Source organism: Molothrus aeneus, chromosome 8, assembly GCF_037042795.1.
Source record: "Molothrus aeneus isolate 106 chromosome 8, BPBGC_Maene_1.0, whole genome shotgun sequence".
Lineage (NCBI taxonomy): Eukaryota > Metazoa > Chordata > Aves > Passeriformes > Icteridae > Molothrus > Molothrus aeneus.
In genome coordinates, this window is record NC_089653.1 from 12,585,671 (window position 1) to 12,601,159 (window position 15,489).

The 15,489-nt window shown below is 40.5% G+C and overlaps 1 protein-coding gene across 3 annotated transcripts in view; it reads left to right on the plus strand.

Annotated features, from left to right (window-relative positions):
• The window catches only part of ZMIZ1 (zinc finger MIZ-type containing 1), a 337,858-nt gene that overhangs the window by 35,593 nt on the left and 286,776 nt on the right, over positions 1-15,489 (plus strand). For all 3 annotated transcript variants that reach the window (XM_066554169.1, XM_066554172.1, XM_066554171.1), the window contains exon 2: positions 12,750-12,899. The gene's annotated coding sequence lies outside the window, so the exon portion shown is untranslated. The remainder of the gene's footprint in view (positions 1-12,749; positions 12,900-15,489) is intronic.

The following is a 15,489-nucleotide window of genomic DNA, read 5'->3' on the forward strand; positions in this document are numbered from 1 at the left end:
TAAACTCAAAAAGAAACTTGAATGTGTGAACCCATTTGTACCTTCAAAAAAAAAAAAAAAAAGAAGCTGGTGTAACCCAAATTTGGCACAGCTCCAGTTTAACCTATGTGGAGCAGCTCCTTTCTTTCCCTCTCAAGAGGTTAAACTTGCATCATCAGGGGAGTGTGTGGCGTTGGAGATCAGAAGGCTTGTAGAGATTTCTTTGGCAGAGCTGCTGGTGTGAAAAGGCTCATGGTCTGTGTCTAGAGGGCAGCCAGTTAAAATGTGGGTACAGGGATTGAAACTGCTTTGTTTGCATTCTTTTTCCATCATTGCTGATCTAGAAGTTATTTTATTTGGTGATCTGGGAAGATAAAAGCTGATGGGAGAATGGGCTCTGTGTAGATGAGGGTCATGAAAATGCTGAGGACATGCATGGATGGCATTGACAAAAGGACCAAAGTGTAGACAAGTGCTGTTGTGAGACAGCATCAGTTGCACTTGTGGAAGCAGACACAGCCTTCCCAGCACCTGTGAGTGGTGAATAAAGCTGAAGAGCTGGAGACTGGGGCTGCCTTCCGAGAAATGATTGGCAGGGCTGGAAGATAACTCATTACAGAATCAGCAGAAGACTGGGAAACATTCATTTATGCCAATTCAAATTGCTCTGTCTCTGGAGACTTGGCAGTGTGATTCACTACTATGAAATATTCAGGTTTTAATCATCATTGCCTAGTGCAAAAACTGTAACTTGGTCACTTCTAAAATGTTGAGCTTTTATTTCGCATAAACAAGTGTGAATTTATAGAGCAAATGCATGTAAATAGGTACAAAGTATAGCCATATATTAAGCTTCTAAAACCATAAATGTATCTATAATGTATCCACATTCATATTTACTTGTCTGCATTCTTAAAAGGGCTGTGGAAGAAATTATTTTTCTACTGGGAACAATTTGTGTATGTTTTGGTGAATGAAGAGTAGGGCACAGAACTGAGCACTGGGTGCTGGCAGATTAGCAGTGGCTCAGCACAGAGCATTTAACAGCTGGTCATATATTTTTCACGGTAACTTAAATACATGTCTGAATTGTTCTTAAAGATTTACTTAAAGTACAAAAATCCAGGTTTTGCTGGTGGGTCAGACTCTGCTGAGTCTAAAGGTGAATTTCTGGGAAAGCTGGTATTTTTGTTTCAGATTTGCCCAGCTGTTCCTCATTGCCAGACTTATTGCTGCAGAGCAGTCCATAGCTACAAGACTGGAGCTCCTTTTCTTCAGCTGTTTTCTAGGAATCCCAAACCCTAGTACTTTGCCTTCTGATTCTGGCAGCTCTTACAGCTTGAAGTCATCATGCTTCCTGTTGTTATCCAAGCAAGCTGTCCCCTGATAAACCCAGACAAGTCATTCTGTTCTACCAGATCATTGCATTGTCCAGTTTCTGCTCTAGTGTCCAAGTGTGTGGCACTCCTGGAAACCATGTGTTCCCAACTCCTCCCCTCCACCTAGTCCCCGTGGCTTGCCTGCCAAGAGAGTAACTTACTCTCTTTGAATGTAGGTTTGGTCATTTTCACACAGCTATGCCAAGGATTACTGAGTAATTGCAGTGGGATTTGGAGTGACCATATAATGGAAGGGAAAAGAGATTTGTGTACTTTCTGCTTTTTAAAGACAGATGAGCAAGGGCTCACAGGTTTGTTAAAACATAACTCAAATACTGGGCCTTAGCAGCTGCCAAAGGCCCTCTGGTTTGCTTGATGATATGAAGGCTTCTGTTTTAATATGCTATCAAAGAAATAGAAGTGCATGAAACGTGGGCTTTAACTGAACAGAAGGGGCATTTGAAAACCTAGCTGAAATCCCTTTTGTGAGAGTTTTTTCGTTTATTTGTTTTTTGTCTCTTTTGTTTTCCTAAGGACCCAAAGGTGCTGGGGTTTTGTTAAAGCTCTTACTAAAGTTTTGACACTCAGCTTTCCCCACGCATACTGTCATAGCTATGTAATTCATATCTCTTAATAGTTCCTCCTGAAATATATTAATAATAGGAAAAAGCGAAATTTCTGATGTTGTTAACGGAGAAATTGTGTGTGTGAAGATGGCCAGTGTTTTGCTCTAAAATGTATTGCTTTTATTCCCTGGTCCCCTGTGCTCATTTTAATAAGTCTTTCCTGCACAGCTGAAGTGCAAAGTAATAAATAGACAATATTAGACCCTAGTTGTATGTATGTATTTTTCTTCTCAGAATTTCATTGAAAAGGTGAGCTTTTGTGTTTTGGCATTTAAAAGGAAGCATGGGGGTGTATTTGGAACCCCAGGTAAAATTCATTTTTCAGAATTGCAGTGGCTGAGGTGTCTGTGTTGGACCATAAGGCTGCAGCTTGAAGGATTCTGATTTTTCTTACAAGGCTTTAGCTTGCTGATTAGTATTGATTGCTGAAGGAATTGGCCGCTTGAACTAGATGCTGAATCAAATAATCCCCTCAGTTCTTGCTTTGCAAATCCATTGTCGTGGAACAAGCTGCTGAGAAGCTTTGCATGTGTGCCACAGTGCGATGGGAAATTCTCTCACAGTCTGAGTGGTAAAAATTGCACCTTTTCTCTATTTCTTAACATCCTATTGACAAGTGATATTTGTGCATAAATTTTAGAGTGATAGTTTGTAGTTACATCTAATAGAATAATAAGAAAAGGCCAGAAGTAGCTTTTCAGTACATCCAAGTGATCCACAGTGAGATTGAGCCTTGTAAATCACATAGGTAGTGTTGAAAAATTCCCCATCTCTTTCTGTGTAAACATTCTCTACTGATTCAACTCTTGACACAGAGCATAAACAGAGGACCTGTAGCTAATGAAGCTTTTAAATTTTGTGTTCTGAACTGATGTCCAAGATGTTGGTAACAAACCCATCAGCTGTTCCTGTCCCACCTGCTCAAGGCCTTTACGGTAGTGTGGGATGCTGCATGACAAGTACATGGGGCCACTGGCTGGGGAAGCAGGGAGCAGGTGGAACCATTGAAAATAGCCAGGGATTTGGTGTGCAAGTTTCAGGGAAGCGCAGTGGTTCTGATCTGTGTTACCTGAAATTGTTGGAATAAAAACTGCAGCTGATATTTCTAAGACATGACTACTGACATATGAAAGTAGTGGGAGCTGCAGGATCAGGCACCTTCACCTTGGTTTTGCTAACTGGCTTGGACAAAGCCCAGGGAAGTCAAGTGATTGCTACTATGGTGCTCTTTGCAGACTTGGAGCCTCTGGCTGAAAGACAGTTGGTTACCTGTTGGTTATTTTGGGGTCTGGCTGCTCTGTCAGTTACTTCTTTCCCCAATCCTTGACTACTGCATTTTTGTTATTGTTCACAGAAGACCTTCAGCTGAAGCCTTCTTACAGGAATTCTAGTTCCACATTTCCCATTGGCTGCAATTATTATGAATATAACTGCAATTATTATGAAAATACTTGCTTTAGTTGATAACTTCAGATAACCAGTTAACTTCCTGCTCAACTTCTATTCTGTTTGAAAGTATTTCAGATTATTTGATGAGAGGAGGAAAAAATTCACATGAGAAGTATGAGCTATGGAAAAGCCTCTGACCTTGGAGCATGAGTAATATATAGTATTAAGTCATGAATTGTATCATACTGTATCAGGCATTCATATACTGCAACTATACTTCGGTTTTAGGAACATCAGAGTTGTCAGTAATAAGAGTTTCATTCAGGAGATTGTCCACGTAAAGAGTCCCTTGGAGACAGTTGTTTTTCCCCCTCTGCTTTGGTGGCTGATTAAATTCCTGAGGTTGAATTTCTTGTAATGAGAAATCAGCTCTTGGATGAATTTCCAGAGGAAAAGTATTCACTAAGGGCTATCTGAGCTTCAGGACAAGGAAATGTGCTAGAGGTGGAAAATACAGCCTGCTATATATGCACACCCAGATCATGGTTCACTGATTTATTTTTTTTCCTCCTCTGGAGACTAAAGTCAGTCTTGTCCATTGACCACTGATGGCAGAAGTCTGTGACAAAGGAGAGAAACATCAGAACTTGTGAACAGAGTAAGAGAATTAATTTATTAAGATGCAAAGAAAGTAGTTTAATGTAGGTTATTGTTACAAAATAAGAGGAAGTATTAATGTAATAAATACCTGAAAATGTGTGTAGTGTACGTTATAATAATAATGATGTTCTTAGCATGGTCTTGAACAGCTGACATGGAAAAAGTTTCAACTAACAGAGAAATGTCTTCCATATTTGAGATCTCTGAAGTTTTGGGTTCATTATCTGGACCCTTGGGGTCATTAGCAAATCTTTTGAAAATTATTCACATTACTTTTCTGGCAAGGGTGGCAAGTTAGTACCCTCCGCTAATGCTCTGTTACCTTCCTCACGCCCACTATGTGCTGGTTCAGCGAGGAGTAGATGACCAAGCACCTGAAGCAGAACTGGTTGTCTTTTGATGATTTTGCAAGCCTGGAGCTAATGCATTTGTTTTAAGGAGCTTTCCTGTCCTACATATGCAATGCATGGAAAGCATGGTGCCACTGCACAGGTCTTTACTAGCAGTGATATGGTTGCCAAATGATCTCTGCATATTGATAGTGAATTTTCTCTGTTACGCGTGTAACTTTCCCTGGGGTGGTGTGAAACTAGATCACCAAAATGATTTATGAAATGGAAACCTGTTTGAAGGCTCATATTAGTGGTAGTTTGACAGTTGTTTGGCTTTGTTACTTTAAATGGCTTTTATCATGGAATCAGTTTATTAAAACAAAGAGGGGCGGCTGGTGAGTATGCACAGAGACTGCTGTACCAAACCCAACTGTCCAATAGAAAGGCCCTGCCTTTGAAACTATTGCAACTCAAATAGTTAAGCCTTGAGTGTGAATCTGTGATGGTTCAGTTAAACATGCAGTTCTGACCTAAAGATGCATCTCTCTCCGCTGATAACGTATTCCTTACAAATAGTAAGGAGATTTTGAAAGGCTTTAACTACTAGTTCAGCGTTGCTTTTCATTAGACTTAGTTGCAGTTGTCATGAGGCTTCTGTTTGGGGATTTGAGTTTGTTTTGTAGCCTTTGCTTATGCTGTCATATACAAGCCTCACATTGGTTAGGAAGGGGAAATGCTAGGGAATTAATTCTGTGCTTCCACCGCATCTCTTAGCTAGAGATCCAGATTGTGGCTTCAAAATAAAAATTCCAGATGCTTCATTGGAAGACTAATGTGCTTTACAGGCCAGACAAAATTAAATAGCACTGGTAGCTGCTTGAAATGAACATTCTCAGTGGCGTGTAAGGAGGAGATAGGAACTTGAGCGGCCTAAAAAAAATTATATATTAAAAAAAAATAGAAAAAGTTTGGCAAGAAGGATGCATTACAAGTAGTGAATAGTTTTGCATGCACACAAACACCCACCTAAACCAGACCTTTTCCTTGCCTCACCTTGGAGGCAGTGGGCAGGGGCAGCAGCCCTGGCAAAGCTGGGTGCTCAGGCTGTGCTTCCCTCAGCTGCAGCAGCAGCTTTAGGCAGGCAGCTGTGGAGCTGGCCCAAGCACCTCCTGTCAGTGATTTCCATTGTCCTTATCTTGGCAGGTAGCACAGGAACACTGCTCATGGCCTGAAGGATAAGTGCGCATCTCTCTGAGCTTGGTACTGGTTCCTGGACCAGTGTGAAGGCTGCTTGTGGTTGTGTGCTGCATTAATAATACTAATGGGCTATTACTCTTACAGTTTTGTATATAGATAAGGATTAATATTATATTGAAATTTATTCTGAATTACTTAGTTTGTTGATATATGATGAAATCAATTCAGTGGTGTAATAGCTTTCATAGTATTACTTTAAATACTGTGCTGCCTTTCCTGGGACTCAGTGTAATGAGATGTGTGTCTTAATTGACTGTTTTTTTTTTTTTAACATGTTGTAGATTTGCACTAATGATGGTTGGAAGTGAATACTTTTGTATTTTATAACATAGTTGCCTGTAAACAATCAGGCTAGAAAATGTTTTCCAGTGACTGCAGCTTTTCCTGGCTGCTTTTGTATCAACATTTGGCATTATGTAGTTGCTCGACTCAGTGCATTCTTGAATCGTTTTCAGGAAAAAATACTAACCTCCCTAGGACTTAGATTTTGGTAACAGACAATGATTTTTTTTTGGTACTTTTTCCTAATCTCTAACATCCTTTTTTTTTTCTCTCTGTGGACAGAAATGGTTTTTTGAAGGGACTGAAGCCATTGTTGGGAGTGGAACACTTGGATTATGACAAGTTTTTCCTGCTAGTAGTTTCTAAGTGGGCTCTGGGTGTGGGCACACATTTCTCAAGCAGTCCTCAGCATTGTGTTTAGCTTGTGGATGTGTCTGCACTTTGCTTCAGAGCTATTATTACAGCTCATTTAAACAGACACAAGGTAGTTTAAAACAAATTAATTTGGGTTCCAGTAGCAGGCCTGCTGCAGGGCTAAGGTTTCACTGTCTGAATATCCAGCCAGAGCTGGGGTTTGTGTGTTTTGCATTGATATTTTTATGGCTATGGCTCACCTACAATTGCTGCTGTAGAGGTATGTCAGGTGGGTCCTTGCATGCTACAGTCATACCTGACTTGTTGCTGTGGATTGTGTTCTCTCTTTGTTACATTGTAAAGTAGTGAATTTCAATAAATTGCCAGGGATGAAAGGTAAGAGAGCAGCTCTTGTAAGACAGGTTTTCATTCCATGCATAAAATGGACAAAAAATGGGATGTTGATGAAGAAGATGTCTTCACTGGTAGCCAGCCTATTGCAGCCAGGCAAGGTGCCTCCAACTGGCATCTATCTCCAGGTTCCCCATGTTGACATGAGTCATTCAGACCTGCTGAAAGCATTAGGTCTAGTTATAACTTGCCCCAGTAAAGGTTCATATTAGCTTCAAGAGACTATCCCAGTCTCTGCCATTTTTCTGAGCTCAGGCTGTCAGTGTGACAAGTTGGGATTTTCTGTACATCATCAGTCTTACTGGCTCACGAGCAGGTGAGCAGCTTGGGGTGAAATCTTCATCTCGCTCAAGTTGCTGGATGCTTTACTATTCACCTCAATGCTCCTTGTTTTCCCCATACACCATTGAATTAACATGTATTTCAAATAGGCATCAAATTTGTAAACATTTTCGGGCTGACTCTAACTGCTGCCAGGTGTTGGGGGTGATTGATGGCGTTGTTACTGGCCCTTACAGCAGAAGTGGATGGGCTTTGGTGCCTCAAATTGCTGCTCCCTGGTATTGCTACCTGTTTACTGCAAAAGACAGAAGCCTCCTTTGAACCATTCTGCTTCATGTTTTAGCCTCTCTCCTGCTGCCAAGAATATTTTTACTCTGCATGAAGAGAAAATGAATTCATGCCTTCAGGATTTGTACTCTTTGCTCTGTGCTATATGATAGCAACCCAGTGAGATGTGCAAGTGGAAACTGCATAAATGATTGATAAAAGCTGAGAGCTGTTTAAATTTTTTTCCTGTTTAATGACTATCAATAATTTAATGCATTTACTGTATGTTTTTAAGAAATAACACCCATATTACAGGCTTGGGTTTAACAGGCTAAATGATTGAAACTTCAAAAAATACCTATTTCCAGCATGAAGTGTATCTTCTTTTTAATTAAGAATAAGATGGAAAAAACACAAAATCAGGTTTGTAAGATAGAGGTAGTTGCTGTAAAATAATGTTTCTGCATGCCTCCCTCCTTACACCCCTTATCCTTGGGGCTGTTGCTAAGTCAGCACTAGCCCACTGACAGCAGCACACAGGTTACCACCTGGCAGCAGGGAGCAGCAGTGCTTGCCACCCCAGTAGGGAGCCCCAGCAGGATGCTGCTTTCCCAGATGTGGCCATGCACCTGCCTCTCCTGTCCCTTATGTCTTGGCTCCTGGGCCCCACTCCACCAGTTATTTTAGCTGGTTTATCAGCATCCTGTCACCCAGGGGAAGGTTGAGGGGCAAGGCTTTTAGACAAAGATATTGCTTCCTTCTAGATCTAGCTTAAAAGGGAGAAAGAAATGCTTGGCAAAATTATTTCCACACTGCTTCTTTGGAAGGGACTAAATTTTTCAAGTGACGAGTATCTCTTATTATGCTTGTGCACTGCTCATTATCATTGTGCACTGAGTTTGGTCCTCGAGACTTTGCATAAAAATGTGAGGTATAAATCTTACTTGTGCTTGGTAGGTACCTTTTCAGGTGATTAAAAGAAAATTAAATAATTTTTTTCATTCTTGGTGGGGTCATTGCAGTTAGACTGGAAGGTAAATGTCATACAGAGGTTGGTATGCTTTAATAGGCATGTTACATAAATGCATCCATGTGAATAGTGCTTCAGAAAGCACAGATTTTTTGCATGGACAAATGTCATTTTGGGCAGAGCTTTTTTCAGGATCCAAGGAAAGCAGGTGGGAAAATACAGATAGCTGTAACATTAAAGCCATAGGGAACAATTGTGTTAACACCTCTATTCAAAGATATAGAAATGAAGTTAGGCATTTGAATTCAAGTTTGTTCAAATTAATAAAAATTACACTGCTTGTTTAAGAAATATATTTCATCTAAGTAAAGTCTAATCTTTTACTTAGACATCTGTTGGTGGTGGATCCCATGAGTTCACTAAGGCAAATGAAAGGACAATTTATTTAGGAGACCTGTGTTTTCATTGACTCTTACCATGTTTGTGTGCTTTGTCTGAACCCTTGAATGTTGGTTACTTTTTCTTGGCTTTTTGTAATAGATACAGTGATAATAGATTGAGAAGAGCTTTGAGTAGAGCTTCCTGTCTTTGTGCAGATACAGTTCTGGGAAAATAGTATTTTTGTTTGAAGAAGCTTCTTTTTTTCACAAATGTCTCCAGTACAGGTGTTTGTGGTGGAAGGCCTACCCTGGTGTATGTGTGACACGTGCACACACACATATGCATGAATAATAGGGATATGCTTTTAATTCATACTAAAATAAATGAGAACTTGCTAATTTCTAGCTGGTTCTCATGTTGCTGTAGGTAAACATTATATTGTATTTTCATGAAACGAAACATGTGAGTTCTATTTCATCTGATTCTGTGCCAGCTGTAGATAGTAGAAAATAGCTTGGAGAAAGAGCCTGATTCAGAAGCAGGAGAGGTTCCTGGCTTCATAAGCCAAGGCTGAGAGGTTTTATTCAGTTTCATCATGCTATTTTAGAGCAGGTATTTTCATCTTATTTTTTCTTAGCTTGCATGTTTGTTTTTTTCAGTAAGAAATGGAGACTGCTAGTTCCCTCAATAGATGTTAAGGAAATAGTTGTTTTATTACCTCTTCTAGATCAGAAGGTTGAAAACAGAAAAAGAAAGAAAATAACTTTTTGCTGTGATACAAACTTGACCTATATTAGTACTCTCTGAGTGTACTTAGAATTCACCTGAAACAGAGTAGCTGTTAAATGTAGATTGGAGAACCTCAAGAACACTTCTTGATTTTCTCTGTAAATTTTAAGAGGTGTTGATGATGATGATGATGCCCACTATGATTTAAACCTTGAGTTGCCGCATGTTATGTACAAGGTTTGGGGAAGGTTCTGTTGCATACAGCAGTGCTCTGATGTAATTCCTCAGTGTAATGAAATTAGTAGCCATCATAGAGTTAGAAAATGCAATAAACCAGAAAATCATCCAGGTTGGCTGTGTACCATGGGAGCTTCTGTTGACACAGGAATTGCTCTAAGAGCTGATGGGGGCACCTTGTAAGGGTCAGACAGGATATGGTCAACAAGCTCTTCACCAGTCATGTTGTGCAGATTGGAAGTGAGGGGCATTCCTTTCCCAAAATTTTATTTTCTGAATGTAAAAAGTGTCTGGATCACTTAAGACGTAGAATCTGCAAATGTTGTATAGGATTTTTGCCTTTTCCATAGGAAGTGGGCTACATTTGGGTAATGCCTGGAAAAAACACCATCTTTGTTGTGCAGCACTACAAATAAATCTGGTATCATCATTTACAAAAGATAAGTCAAAATGGCCTTCTGGTATCCCTGCTCCAGCTCAGGTACTGTCCAGAATGGGCACGCATTGTGTGAGATGTAATGAGAACCCAGACCTAGCTGAAATAATTGAGGATTATTTTTATTAAGCTTGATGTAGGAAAGCAGCTCTGCTAAATTCATTGCAGGAGTTGACTCACACACCATCTTGAGGGTGTTTGACTCAACATATGCCTAGTCATTTATCTAATGTTGATGTCAACGATTTGTGGCGTTTTGATACAGTGTTTCCCAGTTTTCTGTTTGTTTCCTTCCTGGAGTGGCTGTATACCCAAAACATTTTGACATTTTTTTCATACGAATTATCTCTGGCCCTGCCAGAAATTTAGTCAAGTCTTTTGGTTTTGTAAATCATTTTGTGAGGTTTCTCCACTTAGGATTTGACTTTGGGCTAATGCGTTATTTCACTTCACGTTTTTTCTTGCCTGAGGATTTGAGAACAGACCAATCTCAGTTTGTTTGGAGCAAGTCAAACCTATGTCTTTAAATGATACTTGAGACAGATTTCTGTCTGCCTGAGAATGTTGTTTAAAAACTTTGGTTTTTTGGACCAAGACTTCCTTTTTACCACCTCTTGATTTTATGTTCAATTTGAAAATATGCTTTCTTCAAATTACTTTAAATTATTTCTCTTACTAGTAATAGAATGCAAGTGCAAAATTTTTCAGCACTTTAAATAAAACCAGTACTTGAATTCTTAACAGACTTTACTGGAGATCTGGGGTGGGGGGAGGATGGGTACTTAGCAGGGAGGAAAATACTGTCAAAAGCATTCTTTTGATTGGATAATGAAAAAGAAAAGCAAATTATTCATTTGATTTAGGGATACAAAAATAATGTATGTTCGAAGGGGTGATGCGATTTCTTTTTTTTCTTGCATTTTGCAACCTGATCTGTGCTGAGCTGCTCAGTAAGTATTGATTTGCACATAGCCTCAGGGTGTACACGTGTCAAGAGCAATTCACTAAGGGTCATTTCTTCTCCCATCCCCACAGTTAGGGCTGTAGCACTGTTTCCTTTTTTAAAAAAACCACAAAAACCCCAACAAAAAAACTGATTTGAGTTCTCCAGGTTTCAGCTTAAGTTGCTTTGCATCAATTACTACAAGTTGGTGGAAGGTGACAGAAAGCAGAAATGCAACTGATGAGGGGTAAGACATTGAGAAAGTGAAATTAAACACTGTGGGAAGGTTTGCCTTTAGGCAGAGGGTTGAGGAGGCAGGTTTTTGAGTAGCTACATTTTTGTGTCAGGATCCATTCTTTCACATTGTCAAATTATTGCTGCGCCTATTTATGGGTGCCCATAACAAGGCAGAAGAGGTTTTGAATCACTGAGCTTGTTCTTTCTCTCCTTAGTGCACATTTTCTGTGTGTTGTCTTCTGTGATCTTTATTTAGTTTTTCATTGTTTATTTACACTGCCACTTCATGAATTCTTTAAATCATTGCCTATCTAGAGGGGAATCTGGACAGAATTACTCTTGCAGTTTTAAGTCTTGCTGACAGGAGGAGAGAAAAAGAGAGCTTTTGTCCCCTAGAGAAATGCAGGAACTGTGGCCATTTAGAATTGGACAGACGTGGTGGCTTTCAGGGAGATGCTGTGATAGAAGTGCTGCCTTTTATGTTGTATCCTATCTGTTGGGGCTCCTTATTTCAAATGTTTTCCATGAGACTAGGATCTGTATGCTGTTAGCAGATAGGTTAATTGTTGTTTTGAGGGGTGGCAGAAATGTGTGTGGAAATGTAAGGTAGCATAGACTTTTTTCCTTATTTTGAGAACTTGTTCAGATTTTCCATAGGAGAGAAAAGGGTAGAGTTTTTCTGTAGTAATATAAGCCAACAAAGTGTGATGGAGAACAGACTGGATGTGTTTCCCTTTGCTCATTCCCTGTGGAAAACCTTGATTGCCATTTCCTCAAAGATGTTAATGTCTTGCATTCATGCTTTAAAATAATTTTCCACTTGATTTTCCTGCCTTTCATCAGAGGCAGGTACTGGAGGTAGGGAGGGGCCCATTAAATCTCTGTGTCTGTAAGTTTCTTTAAAGTCATGTTTAGGAGTAGGGCAGAGAGAGGGTGATGGTCTGAGGTGACGAACTGTGGTTTTATGGGAGTGAAGCTTGATTTCAAAGTGGTACCTCTAGTCAAAAGGGTTTTTAGATCCCTTTCCCTTCATTCTGTTTTAGAAAAACCCCACATAAATGCTTACTCTTGCTGTTACTTAAAGATGTAGTTGGAATAGATTGTCTTAAGAAAAAGAGAAGCTGTCTTACAAAGAACCAGAAGTTATGATTAATTGCAAATACCTCATAATTGTAGGTATGATCCTCTCAGAGCAGAGTACATAAGCACTCGAATGTTGGTATATACCTGTATGTTCAGTAAGCATGTTGGAATTTGCCTTTTGCCAACTATTTTGATAGTAAATGTGGCTCATTTGAATTTTTACAGAAGTGGGTGTGAGCTTGGCTGAAGCTTGTTTACTTAATAGAATAAATGCTCCAGAATATTTTTGAATTGGATTTTAACCCATTCTGACAGGAATCGCTTTGCTTTTCTTAGTAGTGGTTGACATTCATAGTCTCTGTTTTGGTAAGGTGACGATGGGGAAAATACAGGACACCCTAAACTGGTATTTTGGAAGTGCAGAAGTAGTGGCACAGTAGCTCTGTCAAGCAAGAGCTGTAATCAGTAGCTTCTTTGAAAATCATGGAAGCTAATGCTTATTTCCTTTTTTCTAGGTTTTTTCCTCTCCCTTCAGGAAATACTGTTGTGCTGAGGAAGAAAACAGCTCTCTCCTCCTCCTTTTTTTTTCCCCCCTCCCCTCCTTCCTTCTTGCGTGACTCAGAAGCTCCAGGAATGTGCTAATTGGCGGCGGCCTCTTCAGAAAGGTAAGGGGTAATTGTTATCTGCTTTTCAAGGTGTCTTGCCTGCTCTGCTCCTTCTGGAAGGACAGGTGATGGCAGAAGAAGTTTGTCTTTGTGGAGTTTAGCCAAACTTCTGGTTCATGTGGGTTGCCCTTCTAACGTTGGAATGCAAACAGGAGCTTTGTGCACTTCTTGCTCTACTACTAAGTGTAGAATACTGTCCCTTGAGAAAATCTAGAAGATGAGATATATTTTAAATACTTGTAGAGGAAAAAAAGTAAAACTGTTGTATTGCAGACTGATTAACTAAATCTTTGCCTGAATATCAGCTTGGAAAAGACAGTGTTAGGTCTGGAGAAGACAAGTTGAAGAATCCTATCTCAAAGTGCTTCTTTTGTTATTATCACACATGTACGTCTCATCAGGCAAATATAGATTGGTTTAGTTGTTGTTTTGGTTAGTTTTTTAAATCTGATGTCTTCTCTGGTGTCTGTCATGGTTTTGTGGCTGGTTGGATCCCTGACAGATAAGACAGGAACTATCTGGAAACCCAACTCTAGTTCTGAATGGTGAAACACATGGCAAGTCTTTAACTATCCAGACTTTTTTCAGTTTTGGACAGAAGTGCAAAATGTGGTGTGTGAGAGGAATTTAATTTTGTAGCTATGTGGTGATAGGAAAATCTATGTCCATCTTTTCACTTCAAGGCATTCAATTTCTGTCAGGGATATATAAAGTCCAAAAAATTAGTGCCGATTCATAGAGCATTGTGAGCTGCAGGAGTAGACTCAAGTTTGTTGCTAGACAAATTGCATATGTATTTTAATATTAAAGATTTGTATTTGCTTAGGAGCTGTAGTGCTTTGAGATGTCATTTCCTCTTCCATCTTTGTGATAGATGTTAATGCTCTTTGTAGTGGAGGTAATATCTTCTGTCTAGACCTCAGCCACTCTGGTTCAGAATTGACAACTTAATCCAGCACTGAGAAGGGCTTTATGCTAACTTGCTAGGCTCTGAATTGGAGAGGCCAGTGCATGATACAAGTTTTCCTGCTGGATTGCTCGATGGTGCTAACATTTGTGAAGGGTTTTGAGAGACAGTGCGATGCAATAGTGTCTTCAATTGCCCCAGCAAGATTTGTCAGAGTTCATTTGTCAGACCCTCACGCTGACTAAGTACACTAATGTATCAAGGATAAGCTCCAGACAGGTAATGTGCCTTGGGATGTTCTTTTTCTTATTCTCCATCTCATTCTTGCTGCTGCAGAGGCAAGCTAAGTCTTTATTGAACAGCCACTACCAGCTGTCTGGCTACTTTCTGCAATAAAGCTAATGATCTAATGGGCAAGTGTTTCTTGGGGACCTTCAGCTGAAGCGGAGACAACGAGAAACATACAGACCAGCTAAAGGGTTCTCAAGGAGTTTGCAATTTCCCCAGGGCTCCTTCTATGTAATTACCTGTCTCTCTCTTTGTCTCCTATCTTTTAATGCAGCAGGAGTGTCAGACTCAAGGCCGCTAATCTTCGTTACTATGGAAAAGCTGGTTACACTCCTCTTGGTGCACTTCAAAAATGGCAATCGTTGGTCCCCAGCTGGTTCCCTGAATCTAACTTAGAAATGGATGATAGCTTTCCTCCTTGGTGCCAGACTAAAGGATGCAGCTGCCTGTGCTGTTGCAGGCAAGCATTGCCTTCACCACTGATGCTGTGGCATGCTGAGAGGAGCCTGCAGGAGCTGCCTTGTGGTTCTGAACATGTTTTCTCCCAAACAAGCTAAGGCTCTAAAATTCCTTTGAAACACAAAATTTTGGGGCACACTGAGATGTGGGAGGCTTGGCTGAGCTGCACGTGTGGAGGAAGGATTCTATAAGGATTCATAGCTCCAGCTGAGTTTTTGTACTGTTTCTGAATGCCTTCAAACTCCCTGGGTTGGGGGCTGAGGGAAGCTTTAGATCTCTTTTGCAGGACTGTGGGCATCGCTTCTTGTTATCGTCTCCCTCCCAGAATGTGTCATATGCAGTGGTGTGCAGTGGAGCCACTGCTCAGTTCAGTAGGATCAGCTGAGAGGCTGTGCATAGCTATTTCTCTCTGGCTGGATGCATCTGTTTGTCCCTCTTGCACAGCACTGGAAATTTGGAGGGGAATCCCTGCCTGCTGCTCCCCTCCTCCTTTTCCTGTTCATGCTTCCTGAGTTGCAACATGTCAGACAGATCATTGCTCTGAAGCTGTGGCTTGGGAAGGGCTCCAGCACAAAGGCCTTGTCCCTGTGATCCTTTTCATCCTAGTGAGGAGAGGGAAACTGTCCCGTGTTGGACAGGGTCCCTTTCCAGCTGCTGCAGGCTTGCACGCCCAGGAAGTGTGTGGTGCTGAGCCCCTTTATGGTACCTTTGTAAAACATGCTTTAACTGTCTGCAAATGTACGGTATTTAAGCAGCAGAGTCTGTATTATCAAATGCAGTCATGCAGACTGTAGTCCTCGGGGTGAAAAGCTCTGGGGGGAGAGGCTGGATGTGACAGTGAAATTTGAGAACCAAAGCAAGAGGAAATTCTTGTCCATGTGTTGGACTAGAGCAGGTTCAGTAGAGGTGGAGGATGGGGAACAAATACTCCTCAGT